The sequence below is a fragment of the Vulpes vulpes genome, chromosome 4 (genome assembly GCF_048418805.1).
Source record: "Vulpes vulpes isolate BD-2025 chromosome 4, VulVul3, whole genome shotgun sequence".
Classification (NCBI taxonomy): domain Eukaryota; kingdom Metazoa; phylum Chordata; class Mammalia; order Carnivora; family Canidae; genus Vulpes; species Vulpes vulpes.
Window position 1 is genome coordinate 75,038,327 of NC_132783.1, and position 22,827 is coordinate 75,061,153.

Consider the following 22,827-nt stretch of genomic DNA (forward strand, 5'->3'; position numbering starts at 1 on the left):
TGAGCAGCTCCGAGGGCTGCGGGGCAGCGGGGACGGGCTGGAAACTTGCGAGGCGGGGAGCGGGGCCGAGGTCCGCCCGAGGGAAAGCTCCCGGCCCGGCCACGCGTCGCCCAGACTCGCCGGCCGCCGGGCCCGGGGGGGGGGGGGGGGGCGCACATCTGGCCGCCCAGGAGCCACCTCTGGAACGCGAACCCCCAGCCCCAGACGTGGCAGCGGCGGGGGACGGCCGGGAGCTCCTCCTCGCAGCCCGGACCGCGGGGGCCAGGCCCGGGAGACGCCCCCCGCCCCCACCCCGGGCGCGGGGAGGGCCGGCAGGTTGGGGAAGGAGGTCCAGGGGGGCGGGTGCTGGGGCCGCGGCGGGGGCAGTGGGAGCCCCGGGGGGGGTCAGGGGAGGGCGTGGGGATGGTGGATGGAGGCAGGGACGCGCCGGGATGGGGTCGGGGCTGTTGGGGCTGGGGGTGCTAGGCTCCCGCGTCGGCCCCACTGCGTGGGACTTTAGGACCTAAGGCCCCAGGAGGTGGGGGAGGGGCAGATAGGCCGGTCTCCCGGGGGCGGGGCGGGGCGGGGGGGGGGGCCCGCGGATCGGGCGGGCCCTGAGGGCGGGGTTCCCCCTCCTTGGCCCAGTGCCGTAGCCCCGAGACGCCGGCTTCCCTCCAGCGCGGCCTGCCCGGCGTGGGGACCGCGAGGGGCGTCAACCCAGACGCGCGTCTGCCCGCCCCTCCCCCCCCACCCCACCCCCGGGCCCTAACCCGGGGAAGGAGCCGCACGAGCCCCCGGACCTGCTCCAGACCCCGGAGCTCGGCCCTCGGATGTGCGCGCTCGAGCCCAGCCGTCTAGCCAAGCCGCAGTGTTTGCCAAGCGGCCGGGGCTGTTGGAAGATGCTCCCATCTGGACAAATCGCTTCCATTCGATTTCTTTAACCAAGGCGAGGGCAGACCGTGTTCCTACTTCAAAGCTTTCCTTCATCCAAGTTGGCCTTAGATTTTTCGACTCAGGGCGTCACAACGCCTCCGGTCATTGTGCAGATGTTTTGTGACAATCTAGGAAAACAGGGAAAAGATGCCCTAAAATAAAAATCACAACCGGCAGGAAAATGTTAAAAGATGTTGGTCCTGGTTCCTCTGAGAGCCCCAGTCATCCATCACCTGTTCTCCACCGAAACAAAGTAAGTAACTCTGTTGACCGCCTTCAGTGCCTGGCACGGCTCCCTCAGGGGGGCAAAGCGCGCGAATGAGCTCTGATCCCACCTTGGGTCACCAGCTGGAACTGGGCAAGCTTTAGAGCTGCCCCTCCCCGCAGATTGCCAGGCTTCACTGAGACCCATCAAAAGAATACAGGCGTTTAGGTGCTCAGGGTACGGTGTCCAAATACCAGCTCTTCCGTTGCTTACCTCTGTGAACAGTGGCACCTTCCTCTCCCCCCAATGCCTGCTGCCTCGGCCTCACCATTCTGCGGTGTAACTGTGCCTGTAGCGCACGGATGGTGTCAGGGTAGAGGACTAATGAGGGTGCAAATCAAATGCTCTAACACAAAGCCCAACGCTTAGGGAGAACTCGGTATTCTTATTACCCCTGCCCATGAGAGCAGCCTCCGTGTATCCCGAAAATAAGAGTTGTGGGCAATGGCAGTTGCCATTCCTGTAAGGAAGGGTATGAGTCTTTACACCTGCGGAACCAAACCCGCAACCCCTATGGTCACAGCTCCAAATCCTGGCCCTGGTAGAATTTTCAGTCTAATTAGAGGAAATTAGGTGAAAGGGTGATAATGATACATAAGCTTTCTTTATAATGTGACTTTTTTATAACATGAATTTGACTTCTGGGTTTCTCTCGTTAAAACCACTTCCCAGAGAGGATCACTCTTCTTTGAGAAAATTTCACTAGGGTGATGGTAACGTGTGCAAAATCCATCTTTCTTTACTCCTTTTTTCCTTTTCTGCACATCTCCCTTCTCCCTTTGCTAGAGAGGAGTCGGATTAGGGCATCCTCCGTATCACATGAAATGTGGCTACTTAGAGATATCTTAGATGCACATAATACCTAAGTCTGAAAAAGTCAAGGCTATTGTGAACACAGGGCAGCTGTTGGAATTCATGAGAGTCTTAAATTCTTCAGGCTCAGTTTCCTCCACTGTAAAGGAGGTGGATTTCCTTTTCCTTCCTGCACTAACATCCTCTAGTTTCTAAAGGTTGCCGTGTCCAGGTGATATTTCCTGTGCGTGCCAGGGCCTGCAGGGGGAAGGAAAGGATTTCGAGAGGCTTTGGGCTTGAGAATGATCATCCCTGGGTGATGAGAGCCGGTGAGGCAGAAACTCAAATCAGTACTGAACTGTGAAGCAAGGTAAAGTACCTATCATCAGGTAAATGCTAACATATTTCTATGCACACAGTGGGTGTATTTACATCATATACACTGGCATATCTATTTTATTTGTATAAAAATTTTATTTTTATGTCATCTCTACACCCAACATGGAGCTCAAACTCACAACCCCAAGTCCAAGAGTCACATACGTGTTCTTCCAACTGAGCTGGCATATCTATTTTAAATGTAGGAGGCACATATATATGTTTTTGTAGTACATCCACAGCCTATATATGTATTTATAGTATATCCTCAGCATACATATGTATTTATAGTATATCCTCGGCATCTATATGTATTTATAGTATATCCTCAGCATATATGTGTATTTATAGTACATCCTTTGCGAATATATGTAATTATAGTATATCCACAGCATACATCCTATATACACAGATCCATCCTTTAGTAAGTTTTTCTACCGCCTGCAAAAAAGGTAGAAATTTCTTCCTCTGGCTATGACTGCTCTGACTTTCCCGCAGAATGGGCTGAAACAGAGGGTGTCCATGATTCTGACTGGATGAGAAAAGTATGCCCTTTTGTTAAAGAAAGTCCCCCAGAGAAAGGAGGACAGTGGCCCTTGTGTTCACAGCTCTAATCCCATTTTACCTCAAAATGTCTCCCATACAATTTTCTGTCATCATCTTCCCTGAGATAGTTTCCACATAATAACACAGCTCCCCCCACTTGCCATCACCCTAGATTCTTCTCCCTCACACTCCGAATCCAGTGTATCCGCCGTTCCTGTCAGATGCTCCAGTTTATACCTGTGCCTGTGGCTGTGGAGGTGGATAAATGGGAAGCCCCACCACCCCTTCTTACCACTTCCTGTTCTACCAACTAGTGCAAGCATCACTGCTCCTTGGCAAACCTACTGCAGTAGCCTCCTCATTGTCATCCCTGTGGCCACTCCTTTAGCCTATATTTCATTCTCTGTGCAGCAGCCACAGCAGTCCTTTTAAAATAAAAATGAAATGTTCAAAGTCCTCCAGCAGTCTCCTATCACATCACATTTGGAATAAAACCCACACTCCCGATGACAGCCCGTAGGATTTGACTCTGTCACTCTCTTCTGTGTGTTCATTCCTCTCTAAGTCATACCAGCCTTCTCACTGTTCCTCAAAAAATGTCAAGCAGACTCCTACCTCAGGGTCTTTGCATTTGCTGTTTTCCCTGGTTTTTAACCCCAGATTTCCACCTGGCTTCCCCTGAATCCCTTCAGGTCTCTGGGCAAGTGTCACCCAAGAGAGGACCTCTTTTAGTATAGATGCAGCATAGCCATAGCCACTCACTCGCCAATTACCCTGGTTTATCTCCTTTCATATTTCGTAGCAAATCTCTTAAATGTCTACCTGTTTACTTGATTCGTGTTTGTCTCACCTCTAGAACGCAGGTCCGTGAGGGGAGAGGCTCAGCCAATCTTGTTCCACAAAGCATCTCCAGGCTCAAACAGTGCCCGTCTTATAAAAGGCACCTAAAAAAACAATTGCTGACTGGATGAATATAAAGAGTCTCCAGACCTGGAAAACAAGGTATCCCTCAGTTAGTTAGTATAAACTCCAGATTTTGTCACGCTTCCCCAATCTCATGAGCTTGCTCCTGATTGGCTCCCGCTCCAAGATGGATCTATCTGGACCATAGGAATAGAGTTTAATCCTACCTGTGTATAAATATGTGAATCAAACTTCAGTCAAGGGAGGAGGGGAAAAGAGAGAAAAACAATGTAAATAGTGTGGGTGATTAGTTTACCATTTTACTCAGCAAGTGTATGTACTGAAATAAACAGGAGATGGGAGACAAACCTGCTCTCTTCTCAGTTCCTCTGTGCTTTTCATAGTGCGATCAGTGTGCCGAGCTGGGAGTTTAAACATGCTGTCTGCACAGTGGGGCCCCTGCAGAGCTGGTGGGAAATGAGTTTGAACCCTCGACCCACCACGCTAGCGTGGGACCTTGGGCAACTTACCTTTTCAGTGCCTCGGCTTCCTCATCTGGGAAAGGGCCAACAACAACACCTCTTTAATAAGATTGTTATAATGATTACATAAATAATATTTGAAAAGTTCTTAGAGCAGTGCCTGGAACAATGTAAACTATGTATGAGTATTTCTCACGAGAGTGTATTTAAAATGTTTGCCTGCACTTGATTTTCCCCTTCTCAGTGACTTTCATATAAGATATTGCTCTATTGTGAATGGCACTGGAGTTTTCATTATACTTTTATACTAGTAATTTTAGTTTTAGCAGCAGGCACAATAGTTATTTTACTGCCACTTTCTACTCTAGCATTTAGCTTGGCCATAAATTCCATTTGGGCCAGAATTTTCCTAACTTCACAAAAAAGAAACTGTACCTTCAGGGGGTCATCCTCTCTATTTTACTTGAACAAAAGATGTTCCTTACTCTTCAGTTCTTTAAGCTTTTCTTGGCCAGCTTTTCTATAACATGATATTGTTATTTGGTAGTTGAGTGTTAGTCCTGCAGGAAAATAAGAATCAGTGCTTTTCCTAAACGTGTGTGCCAAATCATCCCTGAACCAGGGGAATAATCTCTGGAAGTCTCTTTAGCTCTGTTTTTCTGTGGTTTTCATGAAAATGGAAATAGCTTGTAATTGAGAGTTTTAGGACTTAGCACTATATTAATTGTGCCTGTTTGCTCTGTGAATCAGGGACAATTGAGATGGTTTAAACTCTGCTGTATTATCTGGAACAGACTAGGCTCACATCAGATTCGACAAGAATAAAGTCCATTTGAACTGTGGACAGTCTGTCAGCACTCCTCTGGGCTCAACATTTCACCCCTCTGCCCAGGGCCTTGGCCACTCTTTTGTATGTCCTGCATCAGGGTCTCTTTTTTCTTTTTTTTAAAGATTTTTAAAATTTATTTATTCATGAGAGACAAAGAGAGAGAAACAGAGAGAGAGAGAAACACACACACAGAGAGAGAGAGAGAGAGAGAGAGGGAGCCCAACATGGGATTTGATCCCAGGACTCCAGGGTCACGCCCTGGGACGAAGGCAGGCACTAAACCACTGAGCCACCCAGGGAGCCCTACAGGGTCTCTTAAGAAAGGATTGGAAACACCCCTTACTCATGTCTGGTAAAATCTCCTTCAGTTTACTCTACATGTGATACATTAATAAACATACCTCTGTAGTCTTTGCCTTAGTTATGGTACCATCCTTCTTTCAATATTGACCGAGGGTTTAGTATGGATAATACTAGGAATACTAGGAATAGTAGGAATTACTACTAGGAATTGTCCTAGTATTAGCTACCTGATTGTCCAAGTTGAAAACCTGGGAGTCATCTCAAATACACTTTTGTCCCTTGCTCCCAAAATGAGGTAAGGGACAGTACTGGTGTCAATACTACCTTCAAATATCTCTCATATTTTTGTCCTCTGCTCTGCTCACTCCCCCACCACTGTGCTGGTAAAGGCAGGTGAAGCCCAGCTACTGTAGAGAGCAGAGTGTGAGGCGCTCTGTTGAGGAGGCACCGGCCCAGAATGGTGACAGTGAGAGAGGCAATGAGGCAAGGAAAGATGTGACCCAGTGCAATGCACTGTGTTACCACACTGATTACTGTTGTGTAACGACACAACAATCTCCCAACAGGCATGAGACTTAGATTTTTCTAGAAGAGCTACAAGGAGAAACTACATCTCAGACTCGTCTACAAGAGAGGAGAAGGTATCTGCTGACCTCTCTCCTGGCTCCATTTGTCAGTGGTGAAAGTTTATCCCTAGAGAGCTGAACACCCCTAAACTTCCCCCAGGTCATATCATCTGGCCACTTGGTGACTCCCAGGTGGTGGGCTCTCATGCCCAACACGTGCTATTTCATCGGATTTCAAAAGTAGAGCAGCACCTTGGCACAGGTGAAGCTCTGACCTAGAGAGAGAGAGAGAGAGGAAGAAGGCAGAGATCTGAGAAAGTACCAGGTTTGTGTTTCAATATAAAAAACAAGATTTCAGGGACTCCTTGGTGGCTCAGCAGTTAAGCATGGGCCTTCGGCTCAGGGCGTGATCCTAGAGTCCCAGGATCGAGTCCCACGTCGGGCTCCCTGCATAAAGCCTGCTTCTCCCTCTGCCTGTGTCTCTGCCTCTCTGTGTGTGTGTGTCTTTCATGAGTAAATAAATAAAATCTTTATTTAAAAAAAAAAAAGGTTTCATAATTTTTCCTTCAGATCCTCACATCTGCCTACTAAGTGGATTTGGTGCCTCTCATTTTCTCCCTTCTAATCCATGCTTCACACTGTACCCAGAGTGATCTTTGCCAGACACAAATCCTTCACTAGCTCTCCTTAAATTCTATTACTAGATTCCAGACTCACACCATAGCATGTCAGGCTCTGTAGTCTCTGTAGTCTCCGTAGAAAGATAATTTCTACCAGTAGAACCAGAGAGTCATTCTCAAATTCTTTGTTAGCCTTTACTGGTTCATTTTCTGAACCAAAAAGTAATACACTCAATGTAAGAAATTTGGAAAATATGAAATATAGAAAAGGAAATAAAAATCAATTGCCTTGAGGCAAAAACTCCTATTAACATTTGGAGTACATTCTGGCCATATTTAGTTTATGTATATATATGCATTCTTTTAATTCTCAGATGCATATATTAAATAAAAATTATACTTCAAGAATTACTACATTGAAGTTTATATTCAACTAAAAGTATGTGTCAAGACCACCCAAGTGTTTCAGTTTGATAGCGTGCACTTTATTACAATTTTTCACTTGTTTGTTTTATTTCCTTAACTGTTATTTAAGTGTGGATTGAAAATGTGTGCTTACCTTTCAGAAATATAACACATTTTAAAAAGTCCTCTGTAGACATAACCCCTTTTCAATGTATGTCCCTGCTTTGTTTTAAATAAAATAGCTTAATAATGAACTTAATAGATAACTTCATCTAAAAATCATAAATGCAACTATTAACTTTTGTTCTCTTACATTGGGAGAGATAATTTAAGGCAATTATAATTAGCTGCTTTCTACATCATGGCCTAAAACCAGATACAAAATTTGCCCTACATTAAAGGCTTGTTAAGAAATTATTTTATGATTCTATAAATACCAGTATAATATTTTTGCTTTTTATTATCAATACACTGACATTTTAGCATCACAAATTACTGTTTTTTCCCAATCTGTCAAGTATGGACTTTTCATAGTAGTTCATAAAAATTGCTGTGTGTTAAAAAAAAATCACATGTCAAGACTAGATTTTGAAAACAATAGCAAAGAAAGTTGATCTTTTAAAATCATTAAGCCTTATTAAAACTGCATCAGCATATCTAAACAAGATAATGGAGACATTAGTGATCATGTATTTAATCATTTAAGTTCTAAAAGCCTAACACTCAAAAATCAATGAAATCAGATTAAATCTATATTAGTATTATGATATGTTTAAGGTTTTGTTAGAGGAACAGAATCAACACCATCCTCACTTTCCCCCAAATTATTTTCTTTTCTTTTTTTATTTTTTTAAAAATTTATTTATGATAGTCACACACACACAGAGAGAGACAGAGACATAGGCAGAGGGAGAAGGAGGCTCCATGCACCGGGAGCCTGATGTGGGATTCGATCCCGGGTCTCTAGGATCACGCCCGGGGCCAAAGGCAGGCGCTAAACCGCTGCGCCACCCAGGGATCCCCCCCCCCCCAAATTATTTTGAACCACTTCTGTTAGATAAAACTTTTTGGGTACACATATCATTACACAAAAATGATCTTAGAAAGACATAGTTATCATTCTGGATGCTGGGGAAATTAACTTTTTTAATGACTGGAAGTCCTCATTCCTTGAGAAAATATTAACACATTTATAAATGAAAGACATCTCTTGTCTATTGATTTATTAGAGAATCACTTAGAGTTCATTAGATAAGCACTCAAATTATTTTACTTAATACAATTAGGAAAAATCTGCATGTTGGCCATCTTTCATTTTACACACTGCATTATTCTCTTAGGCTTTCAATTAGAGGGTATAAGTCATAGAAAGCAAAGCATCACATTCTCAGCTCATGTTCCAATTATATCTAAATGATTCAAAGTGCACATAAGTAATTATTTTTGAAATCTAAGTTTTCAAAAAACATAATCTAGTAGGCAGATGCATATAGACCAGCTTAATTTATACTAAAGAAACTACATTTTTTAGATATAAAAGATTACAAATTTTGCCACATGCTTTTATAGAAACCAAGTTTCTGATGTACATAATGAATGTAAGTCAGCATTCACCAAGGCTACCTGAAATTCTATCAACTTTCAGCCCAATGTGAGGCAAAACCACAGCTATGCATAAACAATTCAAAACTAGAGCTTTGGGCAGCCTGGGTGGCTCAGCGGTTTAGCGCCGCCTTCAGCCCAGGGCGTGATCCTGGAGACCTGGGATCGAGTCCCCATGTCGGGCTCCCTGTGTGGAGCCTGCTTCTCCCTCTGCCTGTGTCTCTGCTTCTCTCTCTCTCTCTCTCTCTCTCTCTCTCTCTGTGTGTGTGTCTCATGAATAAATAAATAAAATCTTTAAAAAGAAAAAAAAACTAGAGTTTACAATAAAAATGACAAGTCGAGGGGATCCCTGGGTGGCGCAGCGGTTTGGCGCCTGCCTTTGGCCCAGGGCGCGATCCTGGAGACCCGGGATCGAATCCCACATCAGGCTCCCGGTGCATGGAGCCTGCTTCTCCCTCCGCCTGTGTCTCTGCCTCTCTCTCTCTCTCTCTCTGTGACTATCATAAATAAATAAAAAATTTTAAAAAAAAATGACAAGTCGTAACTTCTACATCACTTATGATGTGTTCTACTAAACTTCCCACAGGATACAACAGACCGCAAAATTTGATAGTTCCAGAAAGTGAAAGCTATCAGAGCTACAAATAAAGACTACATTAGATACTAGAACATAGCAAGTCCAAAGCTTTAATGTTGTTCAAAAATGAATAGGATGTGGGGCACCTGGGTGACTCAGTTGCTTAAGTTTCTGACTTCAGCTCAGGTCATGATCTCAGGGTCCTGGGATCAGGCCCCAATTCAGGCTCCTCACTCACTGGAAGTCTGCTTGTCTCTCTCCCTCTGCCCCAACCGCCACTTGTGTGTTCTCCCTGTCTCTCTCTCAAATAAATAAAATATGTTTAAAAAGGGGCGCCTGGGTGGCTCAGTTGGTTAAGCATCTGCCTTCAGCTGGTGTCATGATCCCAGGGGTTCTAGGACTAAGCCGTGCCTTGGGCTCCCTGCTCAGTGGGGAGTCTTCTTTTCCCTCTCCCTCTGCCCCTCGGCGCCACCGTGCCCCCGGCTCTCTCTCTTGCACTCTGTGTCTCTCGAATTAATAACAAATTTTTAAAATCTTTTTAAAAAATGAATAGGATGTGAAGTGACATCTGCAAAACATAGAACACAAGCTGACCACAAACCAAACCATATGTCACTTACTCTTATTTATAAATTTATGTTTTTAATAATTACTATTTAAAGGAAAACATTTATGTAATGCAAAGGGCAGCAATTTTTTTCTACCTCCCTGACTACTGTGCAATCTTCAAACCATCTTGCAGACTGGCATTATCTCATCAAGATTTCTCCCTGAAGTCGGCTCGTCGTATGTTCAGCAGGCCTTCATGCTTTGGTAGTCTTACAGAGCTCATTTCTCCTCTTCCTAACCCTAGGCTTCTGCTAGCCTGCCCAAATCCTCAATGTCCTGTCCTCTCCCTGGCTAGGGGCTAAAGGAGGACATGCTTAAGTTTCTGCATTGCCCGTTTTCCACCATCTACATGTGGAGCATGAGGAACTAGGCTCTTTCTGCCAGTGCAAAGCCATCCATGGCTTCTAGGCCACCCAGTGCTAATGCAGTACCTCTTTTTGTGCACCTTCCCTCTGCCTGTTCCCGGAAGAGAAAGCCAGTAGCTGCAAGGTTCTCAGCCTTACCTGAAAGTCTTTTTTGTTTCTTTCACCTCCCTACGCAGACTTTACCCTAAGAGGGGTAAATTGTGGATACCAGCATTCAACCTCCCCTCCCTAATCCCTCCTTTTCTCTCTCCTCTCCCCTCCACAGACTGAAACTTGCCCTAAACTCTCCCTTCTGGGCAGAAAGGTGCTACCCTAATGTCATGTCCTACTTGTGTGCAAGAAGATATTTGCCCTTTCTCTTCTCTGGGGTCACAATGACAGGATGGCTGCAGAGGAACACAATTTATGGGAGGAATGAAAAAACACACCAGTGCAATATTTTCTAGATAAACCTTCTTATGCTATGGTAAGTGGTATCCACTGTTGCTGATAACTTTACAGTTTTCAAAGCACTTTCTTATCTGTTATCTCACTATCGTCATGTTACTACATGATGGTTGGGTTCCCAGAAAACAGAGTCTAAGATGGAAATTTACAAGCAAGAATCTTCTGGGGGCGGGTGCTCTCAGAAACAGCCTCTGTGAGGGCGTGGAAGGAAACGGCCCTGGGCCCACAGAGAGATTGGACCACTCTGCACTGTAACAGGGGGCTTGGCCGACCTCACAAGTTGCTCTGCAGTTGGGATAGTCCTTCATATTTTCCCCAATCAAGGCAAGAGGGCATGTCCTTTGGAGCCTTGAATTGACAGTCATTGGATACGAGCTGCTTCCTGGGAAGGGGACATGACCTCAGATGAGGCAGCTGCTTTCAGCAGCAAGCAATTCTCCAGAGGGACTTAGATGAGCACCATGAGCCCACAAACCCCAGGCAGCTGCAGTCCTGAAGGGAAACCAGCTAGCACATCACAGCATCCCCTGTATTTTACCAGAAGTGCACTTGCTTCCTGCCTGTTATCTGTATTTTATGTCTGGGAACCTGGGGTCCAGGGAGAGTAACTAGATCAAGTTGCCAGAGCAAATAAATGACTTACATGTTTCATTTCATTTGGCATGCAAAATAATCCTATTTGGTATATCTTGTTAGCTCCCTTTTATGAACAAGGCTACTGAGATTTGGGGAGTTTCAGTGATTCCTCCAAGTGTGCAAGGCCAGCAAACTGTAGAACAAAGATCCAGGCCACCTAACTCCACGTCTGTGCTTTCGTAGCTCACACACTGACTTGATCCTGCCAAATTGCGTGAAATAAAGGAAATTTAAGACTGGAAGGCACTTCAGAAAACAGTCCAACCCACTCGCTTCTCAGAGATAAAGTAACTTAAGGAATTGTTCAAGGAGATGAGGCTGGTGAATAACCTCTCTGCACCTCAGTTTTCTTATCTCTTAAATGGGATGAGCTGCCCCCCTACAGGGTGGTTTTAAGATTCAAATGAGTTGATAAATGCCAAATAAACTTGAAACTGATTAAAATGGTACAGGATTATCTGTGTTTAGCCACTTAGACACTATGTTGGAGATAAGAAAGTGCTTCCACCTGTTAAAAACAGCAGAGTGTAACATTTTAAGTTCGGGGTAGTTGCACAGAAAGTGAACTTATGATTTAACAAAATCTACTAGTTCAGTTTCTTGTTAAAGGTGGGAAAGTTCAAAAAAAAAAAAAAAAAGGTGGGAAAGTTCAACCAAGCAGAATGAGTCTACAGTGCCCATGTTCAAGTCAAAATGAGAAATTTAAGTCAAAAGTTCAAGTCAAAATTTAAGAAAAGTGTAATATCTCATTGGAATAATGTATTTTTGGGCTGGGGGTAACATTTCATTTAGCTGTTTAGCATGTTGCTTAGTTTAAGGAATTATTTCAGGGGTTTATTTTTTTTAATGATTTAATGATCACAAAAGCAAAACATGTTGAATGTAATAACTTGAAAGAAATACAAAGAATAAAAATCTGTAATCTTCCACATACCCCCCCCCCCCCCAAAAAAAGGTGGAAAAGTTTCCAGAAAACAAAAACAAGGAAAAAAAAAAGCCAAACTTACTTTCTGGCAGCTTTTGATTAGAAGTTAGATCCTAGGAGGTATTTGCTATAAAGAGTTCTAAATGATACCCAGAATTCAAAATCACATAACTTCCCATTCTTAGATAAATTAAATAGCACAGCTCAGTCTGCTTTGTATAAAGGAAACACCAGAGTTCCTTCCTCTGAACTTTGGAACTGTTTGTGACATAAAAACAAAAGATCCAAAATATTTTTGTGCTTTGTCATGTAGGCTGAGTTCCTAAAACACCACAATTTATATTTAGGTTATTTGGCTTCTTTATCCACAAATGATCACAACTTCTGCTTTATTGACTTCTTAGTGTGGAGCTTGGAAAAAACTCACAGAAAGTCTGTGAGTTGATTGTGTCCTGTCCTTGTTTCTCTCCTGGAAAACTCACAGGTGAATTTTATTTCAATGTTTGTAACATCACAAAGTAGAAAGTTCTATTCATAAGGTTGTTTGTAACAACAGTGCTATCTTTTTAAGGACAAGATGGATGTCATCTATTACTGAGTCACCCCAAAACTTAAAATAGTAATAATATTATCTTTCATTTTCCCTGGGTCAGGAATTCTAGAGCATCTTGGACTGGTTCTGACTTGGGGGTCCCTCAAGAGGTTGAGGTTGGATGTCAGCTGAAGCCTTGTGAAGGCTTGACTGAGGCTGGAGGACCCACTTCCAATAGAAGGGGGCTGGCTCAGATGGCTGGCAAAGTGATGCTGCCTACTGAGGGAAGACCTCAGTTACTTCCCACTTGAATCTCCAGGGCCACTTGAGTGTCCTTAGAAGATGGCAACTGGCTTCTCCCAGAGTGAACACTCTAAGAGAACAAGGTGGAAGCTGCAATGGCACTGTGACCCAGTCTTAGAAATTACTCATCTTTGCCTATTAATAGCTCAGAGTAGTGCTCAGCCCTGATTAAATATAGAATGATATTACACAAAGACACAAATACAGGGAGGTGAAGATCATTGCAGTCCATCCTGGAGGAGTAGTAGTTGGCTGATGTGTGAATTCCAGCCATTTAGATTATCATGGATCTGACTGACTCAGTAGGTAGAGCATGTGACTCTTGCTCTTATTGTGAGTTTGAGTTCCACTTGGGTATAGAGCCTACTAAAATATAAGTAAGTAAGTACCAAACATGTGTAGTGAGAGAGGTCTGACATCTCTTCTTATCTTCCTCCAGACAAGGGGAAATGCCATGATACCTAAGAGAGATTAAATATGGAAAATCCAAACCCTCCAAGAATATTTACACAGAACTCAGAACCTCAATCAGAAAGGGCTGAGTGATCCATCTGGGTGTGCTCCACCCTCTGAAACCAGGCTGATCAACCCTCAAAATTCCAAGCCAAAGTGATAAAGTGTCGTGTGATTTAAAGGCAAGTAGGCACAGCCAGCAGTGGGAAATATCAGCTGTGATGTCTCTATTTCCAGCACTCATGTGTGAGAAACTCTTCTCCCCTACCTGATATCTCAACTCTCCCAGAGCCATCATGCCATGGGAACATCTTATATCAAAATATTTGAGTTGATGCTTAGAGGGCTAAATGCTCAAAATATCAGACTTCCCAGCCCCAAATGCCAACTCTCACCTCTAGTTGGATGGCTAATACGTATCTGAAGTAGGTCATGTCTGAAACAGAACTCTTAATTTTCACCCCTTTATTTATTTATTTTTAACATTTTATTTATTTATTCATGAGAGACACACACACACACACACACACACACACACAGAGAAGCAGAGAAACAGGCAGAGGGAGAAGCAGGCTCCATATAGGGAGCCTGACGTGGGACTAGTTCAAGATCCCAGGTCTCCAGGATCACGCCCTGGGCCGAAGGTGGCACTAAACCACAGAGCCACCCGGGCTGCCCATTTTCACCCCTTTAATATTCAAACCTGTTCCTTTCAATCTTAATAAATGTTACCCACTACCACTACCCACTCAGCGGCTCAGGCAAATACCTAAAGAATAGCCTTGATTCCTCCTTTTCCTCAACCCTTAAATTTTATTAATTCTCCAAAATCTATCCCAAATTCTTCACTCTTTCCCATCTCTACCACCTTTATCACCACCATTACCACAACTCTCAACTAAGTTACCTCTACTTGAATGAAGCAAGAGTCTTCTCACTGTGAGCTTAATTTCCATTTTTGGAGTTTTCTCCTTTGCATTCTCTCTCCAACAAGCAGTGTGGTAGGTGTCCCAGGAAGCCAGGAGACAGGTCCACATCAGTGAGCACCTGAGGTGTGGGTATCAGAGAAGAGTCCACCTCCTTCCCAGTTTAGCCAAAGAGCCCTAAACAAAGTGCCACCAATATTTACATCGTCCTTTTTCTTTTACTCTCATTTTGACTTGAACATGGGCACTGTAGACTCATTCTGCTTGGTTAGAATCACTCCAGTACAAATATGTGATCTTAGAAAATGGAAGTAGATTTAATTATAGTTTACACATTACCATAGCCATTTTAATTTATTTTTACCTTACAGTTAACAGTGTATGATGAGAATACATGCATAGATATCATTTCCAATGTCAACCTTTTAAACAAGCCAATCCTAAACCTCCCAGGTGATAGAAACCACTGATGCAGTGAGGAATAAGGGTGGGAATCAATATATAGCATTGTGAGTCAAAAAGACGAGTTCTGAGTGTGTATGACAAAGAAACCAAATGAAAATGATGATAAATGTAGGTCTTCAGTCAAGCATAAACAGTGACTTCTTTTAAAAATATTTAGAGGCATATACATTTATGCTTATTGTTTTGAGGAGCGTAGGGCCAGAAGGTCATCTTGACCAAGAAGAAAGTCATCTGAGTCATGAAAAACTCCCCAAGTATGACAGCCTTACAGAGACAATAACATGCAAGGTAGCTGAGAGAGGAACCTAAAAGCTTCTGGTAAAACACTAATCTTTTAGGCTTTTCTTCTTCTACTCTTTATTTGGAATTTAAAAAAAAGACATTGATGGCTGAATTATCTCTCTGGACATTATGTATCCAATTAGAAATTATATTTTTCTTATAACAAAAATATGAGAAATGTTCTTCATAAATAGAAAAGGTCTGAAACTAGGACCAGTTCTTTTGACCATATTAATAATGAAACTTCCCTTGGGTAGAATAAATTTAAACCAAATTTATACTAAATGATTCAGAGGATTGCTCTTACATTTTTCCCTTTGGATTTTAAATTTCCTAGCTTGAATGTTAAGAAAGGTCATTAAAGTTTTTACCAAGGACTGATCCGAATCAGAGTATGATTCAGAGTTGCTGAAAATACTTTTTTCCCCCCTGTTTGTGGTCTCTGTATTTATTCACAGGTTTAGGCAAAAATGTGTAATGTAGTTTACTTTTTAAATAGCCTCTTAAACTTTTAATGTATACTCTGCTCTAACGCAATAAGGAGATGATTATTTACATAAACCGCTAATGATGCCATGCTTCAGTGATGCCATTCCCCACAGCTAAATCAACATCAGCTAGAGATTTTCAATTCTAGTTTCAAAACTTCAAAACTCTGTGAACTATTATCTAGAACTACCTTCAGATATATTATAAAGTTCTAAAACAAACTAACTGATAAGCAAAAGACTTTCCAAATAATTTGATTTCACTTTCATCTTGGAACTCTTGCACTCTTTCAAAAGAGGAAGAGGAAGAGAGTCTTTAGCTCAACTGAATAACATTATTTGAACCTGCCAATACATTTGAGCATCGCAGAACCATACAGTAAAATGGCAGAAGCCCCATTTATTGCCCTTTGGCCTCAGTTTATACAATTGTAAGATTTAAAAGAAGACCCAAAGAATCACAAGGCTGGATCCTTCCCACCCTATATGCTATCCCACTGGGTGGCCTGTATACATTACAAGACCCTCACCACTTCTGAGCTTCACTTTGTCTTTTCAAAACAGAAGCGATACCACTGACCTCCCACAGTTGCCTTGAGACTTAAGCAAGATAATGAATGTGAAGCCACACTTACTGAAAAAATATAAGACCTTGTTCAATTCTTAATGTGAGGATGAGTATTTCAGGCTAGGTGCTGCCTATTAAATAAAATATGTCTTTGTATTTTAAGAACAAATACATACTATTCTCAGTCTTTAAATTTTAAATTAAGTGTTAACAGAAGGCTTCTTTGAAGAATCACTGAAGGAAAACATGGTCCAAAAATTCAAGGAAAAGAGACATGGTAAAACCACTTAATTTATTAGAAAATATAATGAAACTCATACAATAAATGAAAATCCATTTAACAGGAGTGCCTTGGGCTTGGGTCATGGTCTTTGGGTCCTGGGATGAAGCCCCATGTCGGGTGCCCTGCTCAACAGGGAGCCTGCTTCTCGCCGCCCCCCCTTTCCTTCTACCCATGTGTGCATTCTCTCCCTCTCTCTCAAATAAATAAAAATTTAAAATCTTAAAAAAAAAGAAAAGAAAATCAACTTATTGGAGAGAGATAAATTGGTTCACAAAATGGAGATCAAAGAAGTGTCTGAGAATTCCATTAATTGGTAAATCTTGAAGTGTCTTATTAAATGAAAGGAAAACTGACAACCATATACTTTATACTAGCCTGCTTTTTTAGGAGCTTCAAAATTATTTTTATATTTTGATTAGTATTTATGATATAGGTAAGACCATCTGAAAACACCACAAGTGCTATCTTCACTTGATACAGGTAATACATCACCTTGGCTTGGTATAAGTAAAAGGAGATCTCTGCTCCGTGGCTGTACAGCTACTGCTTCCAGACTTCTTTGGCTCTACCTCATCCAACACAATGCCTTTGCTAGGAATGAGCCTCATCATTGCAGATTGCTCCCAGGCAGGTTTGTGTTTCTCCCCCTCAATGCACATTCCTCTCTTTCTACCATTGTTCCACATGTGCTTGATGTGTTATTATAGGTGTGGTTTATGCTGACAGATAGCATAAGCTGATAAAGATCATCAAAGGTCCCATTTTGCCAGCCTTGCATCTACACAGAAGATGAGTGAATGAATATACTTTCATACGTGTAAGTTAAAATCAAATGTTTGATGAATCTTTTTAGAATATGATTTTTATTTTAAATGTTTTTTTTTTTCTTGTTCACTAAGCAACTCCCAGACCAGATTGTGTCAAAAAAGAAGGCTGCCACGTGTTTCCTCAAAGGACAAATCTAGGATCAATGATTTCAACCACAGAGAAACAGACATTGGCTCAGTTGAAATAAGGAATTTTCAATGATCAGAACTGATCAAAAAAAAAAAAAAAGCTTCCTCAGTTGATAATCCTGAGATTGTGAGGTTTTCATCAGAGGCTGGTAAACATGGGTTGGAGATGTTCATTCATCCCCTCATCCATTCACTGACATAGTTATTGAAAATGTATTGAGCATCAACCACATGCTCAATATGTATTTGATACAACAGAGGATCATGTGGTGAGAGCTATAAGAGATCACGGAGCTTAGTCTAGAGGACTCAGGTTTGAAGCCAAGAAGGAGCTGAACAAAATAGCCTGCTTTTCTACTCAGAGTGTACTGGTCCACCTGGAAGCCATCTTAGTAGTGTAGAATTTCATGCCCTGCTTTAATCAAACCACTTTTTAACAAGATCTCAGGGTGATCCTGTGTTTGAAAAACACTGTTTTAGGTTTCTTTCTAACCTTGAGATGATATGTTTCTATGACTCTACATCTCTCCATGCTAATAACAAAAGATATCCTGAAAATTAAGTGACTTGAAAAGGCTGAGAGCCCTGGAATGGCTTTGCAATATGGGACCAAACTTTCAGGATGTCACTTCAGTCTAGACCTAAGTCTCCAAACCAGTCCAGAAAAGTCCAGATGCCCTTTTCCTAGATTATTCTCTTGGTAGCCTCTGTGCTACATCTCTGTTCTCCTTCACTAGTGTTGCATCAGCCTGACTTAAGAATTCCACAAATAGTTAAGGATTAAATCAAGCACAAAAGAAAATCTTATTTACAGTTGAGTCATACCGATGTTGATATCTCTATGATATTTCACACTTATTGTAGGAAACTTGAATTTTTCTCAGTAAAAGATAAAATCAAATACACACATACACACACATACTCTGAGCCTATATCAGAATGTGTCAGCATCTGCTTAAATACCTCTAATGTTTGACATCAGGATAAAAATTCAAACCCCTTATCATGCATGGCCCAAAGGCTCTAAAAATGATATTCCCCTGTGATTCCTCAAGCCACATGCCACTGTCTCTCTTGCTTCTAGAGAGGGCAAGTCATCTGCCCTTCTGTCAGTTACTAAAGCTTTTTTCTGCTTTGGGACCTTTGCCCGTGTAGTTCTTTCAGCATAAATAACTCTTGCCTTGACTTTCAATAGCACTGTCTTCTCATCACTTAGGTCTTGGCTCAGGTGTCACATTTTCAGCAAGGACTTCCCTGATCCCACCATGTAAGAAGACCTTACCATTATTCTCTTCTACAATCCATGTTTACTTTCTTCATTGTACTTCATTAATAATCTCTGTTTTGGGGTGCCTGGCTAGCTCAACTTAGTTGAGTGTCTGACTCTTGGTTTTGGCTCATGTCATAATCTCAGGGTTGTAGGATGGAGCTCCATGTCACCTCTATGCTCAATGTGGAGTCTGCTTTGTCCCTCTCCCTCTGCTTCTCCCGCAGCTTATACACACACTCTCTCTCTCTCAAATAAGTAGATAAAATCTTTTTAAAAAATAAAAATAATAACCTCTGTGTTTTTATTAGATTTTTGACTCATTTATTGTCCCTTCTCTTCTTTTGTAATGTCTGTAAGGGTAGAGACACTGTCTTATTTTCCATAGCATAGTGCCTAGCTCATAGTAGCCTTGCAATGAATTCATAGACAAAAGTTAAAGAATTAATGAATATAGTGAAGTCACTTTTTTATTTGAAAATTTCCTTTGCATCAAATGAAATGATAGGTAATTATAACCATTTACAGAAATTTTTCACAAACATGAAATAGACTAGCTTCCATATTTGATTGCAAAAGTAACGTAATTAAAGAATGAAGATGATGAATTTTCTTTGCTAAGGCTGGAATATATTTTGTCAACTGTAACCTTGGTATTACTATAAGGATGTTGAAATGTAGTTTTTCTATAAGTAGATGACATCATTTCAGTACAATCTCTTTTCTTTTTAAATCTCCTACAGTGCTATTAATCAAACACAAAACCTATAAAACGAGCCTGGTGTCATCTTGTCCTTTGCTGGTTTTCTGATTGGAAAGCTCACCCTTGACCTGTGATCACATTCATTTGGCAGAAAGTCAGTTTATTTGATGGGTAAGGGCATCAAAACGTTTCTTTTCTTGGCTAAATTAATTCTCCTTCCCCCAAAATACAGTATATGTGTTAAATAAACCCACAGATACTATTTCTCCTAATTCTCCAAATGCTACCATAGCTAATGTCTGAGGAATAGAGTAGGCAACATGAGAGACACTACTATCAAATATAAGCTCAGCGAGTTGGCCAGCTGACACTTCCCTTGGGTGGCAAAGTTCATCTTCTTCTCCCCCCTCTTCACTAAGTTGTAGATTTTTTGAGGATAAAGACGGTGTCCTTTTCCTTTGCAATTTTGCACACACATAAGCTGACTGATTGATTCACAATGCCACTAATTATGTACCATAAAGTCTTTTTGGACTCCATGGAAGAATGTTCCACGTAGTACAAACTATTCGGGATGGAAACACATTTACTTACCAAAAAAACCAAAAAACTCCCATCTGCCTCATTGAGCAACATTATGTAACACATAATAGTTACAACTTAAGATGATATTGTTGAGTGCGTGCTATATTCTAGGCATTGCCTTAGATGATTCACACTCATTATCTGATTTAGTACCCTGTTATAACATGCCAGCTATTGAAATGTATGTGAAAGACTAATGTACAGAATGGTCTAATGAAGAACCAATGCAAAGAACTTCATTGTTTAATGTTAGTTTTCCAGTTTTATTGAGATATAATCATGTAAGTTTAAAGTGTACATGTGATAAGTTAATACATGTATATATTGGGAAATGTTTACCACAATAAGGTTAGTTAACAAATTCTTTACCTCACATAATTATCATTTTGTTGTTGTTATGGTGAAGACATTAAAACTCTACTTCCAAAACAGCTTTCAAGTATACAATATGGTATTGATAACTACAGTCCCATGCTATGCATTAGATCCCAGAAAATTATTCATCTTATAACTGGAAGGTTGAAGCTTTTGACCCACATCTCCCCATTTCCTGCCTCTCCTCAACCCCTTTAGCCCCTGGCAACCACCATTCTGCTTTGTCTGAGATGCTTTTTTTTTTAAATTTTACATTTGAGTGCCACCATATAGTATTTGTTTCTCTGACTTCTTTCCCTTTGCATACTGCTGTCAAGGGCCATCCGTGTTATTCTTAATGCCAATATTTCCTTATTTATTTTTTATGACTGAATAATAGTCTATTGTATATACACACCACGTTTTCTTTATGCGTTCATCCATCAGTGGATAATTCGGTTGTTTTCGTGTCTTGGCTATTGTGAATAATGCTGCAATGAACATGGGAATGCAGTTATCTCTTTGAGATAATGATTTCATCTTATTTTTTTTTTAAGATTTTATTTATTTATTCATAGAGACGCAGAGAGAGAGAGGCAGAGACACAGGCAGAGGGGGAAGCAACCACCATGCAAAGAACCTGACATGGGACTCGATCCCGGGTCTCCAGGATCATGCCCTGGGCTGCAGGCGGCCCTAAAGCGCTGCACCACCGGGGCTGCCCTGATTTCATCTTTTTAAAAATATATTCCCAGAAGTGGGACTGTTGGATCATAGGGTAGTTCCATTTTAATGTTTTGAGGAATCTCTATACTATTTTCTATAATGGCTATACCGTTATAGCCAGTATAATGGCTATACTGTTTGTTCCCACCAACAGTACACGAAAGTTCCCTTTTCTCCACATCCTCACCAATACTTATCCCTTCTCTTTTTGATGGCAGCCATTCTAACATGTGTGAGGTGATATCTCATTGTGGTTTTGATTTTCATTTCCCTGTTGCTTGGTTATATTGAGTATGTGTTCATGTATTTGATGGCCATTTGTATGTCTTATTTGGAGAAATGTCTGTTTAGTTCCTCTGCTCTTTTTTTTTTTTTTTTCTCTGCTCATTTTTTAATCAGATTTTTTTCTTGGTATTGAGTTGTATGAATTGCTTATATATTTTGGATACTAACCTCTTATCAGATATGTTTTACCTTAATTGTTTATTTATTAACAAATTTACCAGAGAAGTCTGGGTTCACTTCCCTTTTCTTTAGATCTTAGGGGTGGGAACAATGTCATGTGAACAGAAGAGAAATTTGCCTTCATCCATTTCTCTATCTCATTCTATTATTTATAATATCCTTATTTTCCCGATGAGGAAGTGAAGGTAGATTTAGATCTCATGAGAGGCATATGTTAAAGGCAGGCTTAGATTGTGGTTTATTTGGTTCCAGAGTCCACAGACTTGACAGATATCCTATCAACTGCCTCGAATGTTTATATAAGCTTCTAGTAATTGGTTATGGTGTCTCTTATCACTCCCAAAAAGTAACCTTTACCTTCTAAAAAATAAAATCAGGGAAATATTTGAAAACACATTAGGAATAGAATCAAGGGCTATGGGTTCTATGTATAGCATCTATCTTAAATGTGATGAACCTTAGAAGTTACTTAACTTCTATCCTCAGTGAAGTAGAGGAATAGAAAATTCTATTATTTCATTCCAAGACTCTTAACAATTTTAGCAAAGAATAAGAAGGTCATTTTGTGGCTCATCTATTCACATATTTTTTTACTTGCTATAAACACTATATAGATGCTATTTTATGTTTCCTTAGTGATTGTAATTTTCTAAACCATTAAGTTCAGAGAATGGTGATTTAGGATAAATTAGGATAAGAGTACACTGTTACTCTTTATTACTTGTATCAGTTATAAATAAAAGTTCAGGGGCATCTGGGTAGCTCAGTAGGTTAAGCACCTGTCCTTGGCTCAGGTCATGATCCCATGGAATCCAGTCCGGTGTTGGGCTCCCTGCTCAGCAGGAGCCTGCTTCTCCTCTCCTTCTGCAACTCCCACTGCTTGTGCTCTCTTGCCTACTCTTTCTGTCAAATAAATAAATAAATAAATGTTCAGTATTTTAAAAGCTAGACAAATAATCTAGATCAGGAGGTTTTGTTTCGTTTTAAAAGATTTTATTTATTTATTCATGAGAGACACAGACATAGGCAGTGGGAGAAGCAGGCTTCCCACAGGGAGCCTGATGTGGGACTCAATCCCAGGACCCTGGGATCACAGCCTGAGCCAAAGGCAGATGCTCAGTGACTGAACCACCCAGGCACCCCTAGATCAGGAGTTTTTAACCTGATTGCACATTAGAAACACCTGGATAGGGATGTGGGGTAGAGAGTAGTTTTGCAAAAATATGATCTTAGAGCCCTCATAGACCAATTATATCAGAATCTCTGGAGTGAAGCCTGGGTGTCAATATTTTTGAAATGCCGCCTCTCC

The 22,827-nt window shown here is 41.4% G+C and overlaps 2 long non-coding RNA genes across 5 annotated transcripts in view; one reads left to right on the forward strand and one right to left on the reverse strand.

The window, feature by feature from the left end:
• Positions 1 to 939: 939 nt before the first annotated feature.
• Positions 940 to 22,827, reverse strand: part of LOC140598617 (uncharacterized) — a 48,662-nt gene continuing 26,774 nt past the window's right edge. The window contains exons 3-4 of the long non-coding RNA XR_012001093.1: positions 3,744 to 3,883; positions 940 to 1,040 (exon numbers count right to left, since the gene is read on the reverse strand). This is a non-coding gene — a long non-coding RNA (uncharacterized lncRNA). The remainder of the gene's footprint in view (positions 1,041 to 3,743; positions 3,884 to 22,827) is intronic.
• Positions 1,036 to 22,827, forward strand: part of LOC112931082 (uncharacterized) — a 42,531-nt gene continuing 20,739 nt past the window's right edge. Inside the window, exons 1-4 of one of the 4 annotated variants that reach the window (XR_012001092.1) lie at positions 1,036 to 2,339; positions 3,750 to 3,895; positions 10,420 to 10,620; positions 16,943 to 17,273. This is a non-coding gene — a long non-coding RNA (uncharacterized lncRNA). Of the gene's footprint in view, positions 3,896 to 10,419; positions 10,621 to 16,942; positions 17,274 to 22,827 lie in introns of those variants that run through there. The other 3 variants (XR_003237260.2, XR_012001090.1, XR_012001091.1) reach the window with 3 other exon arrangements.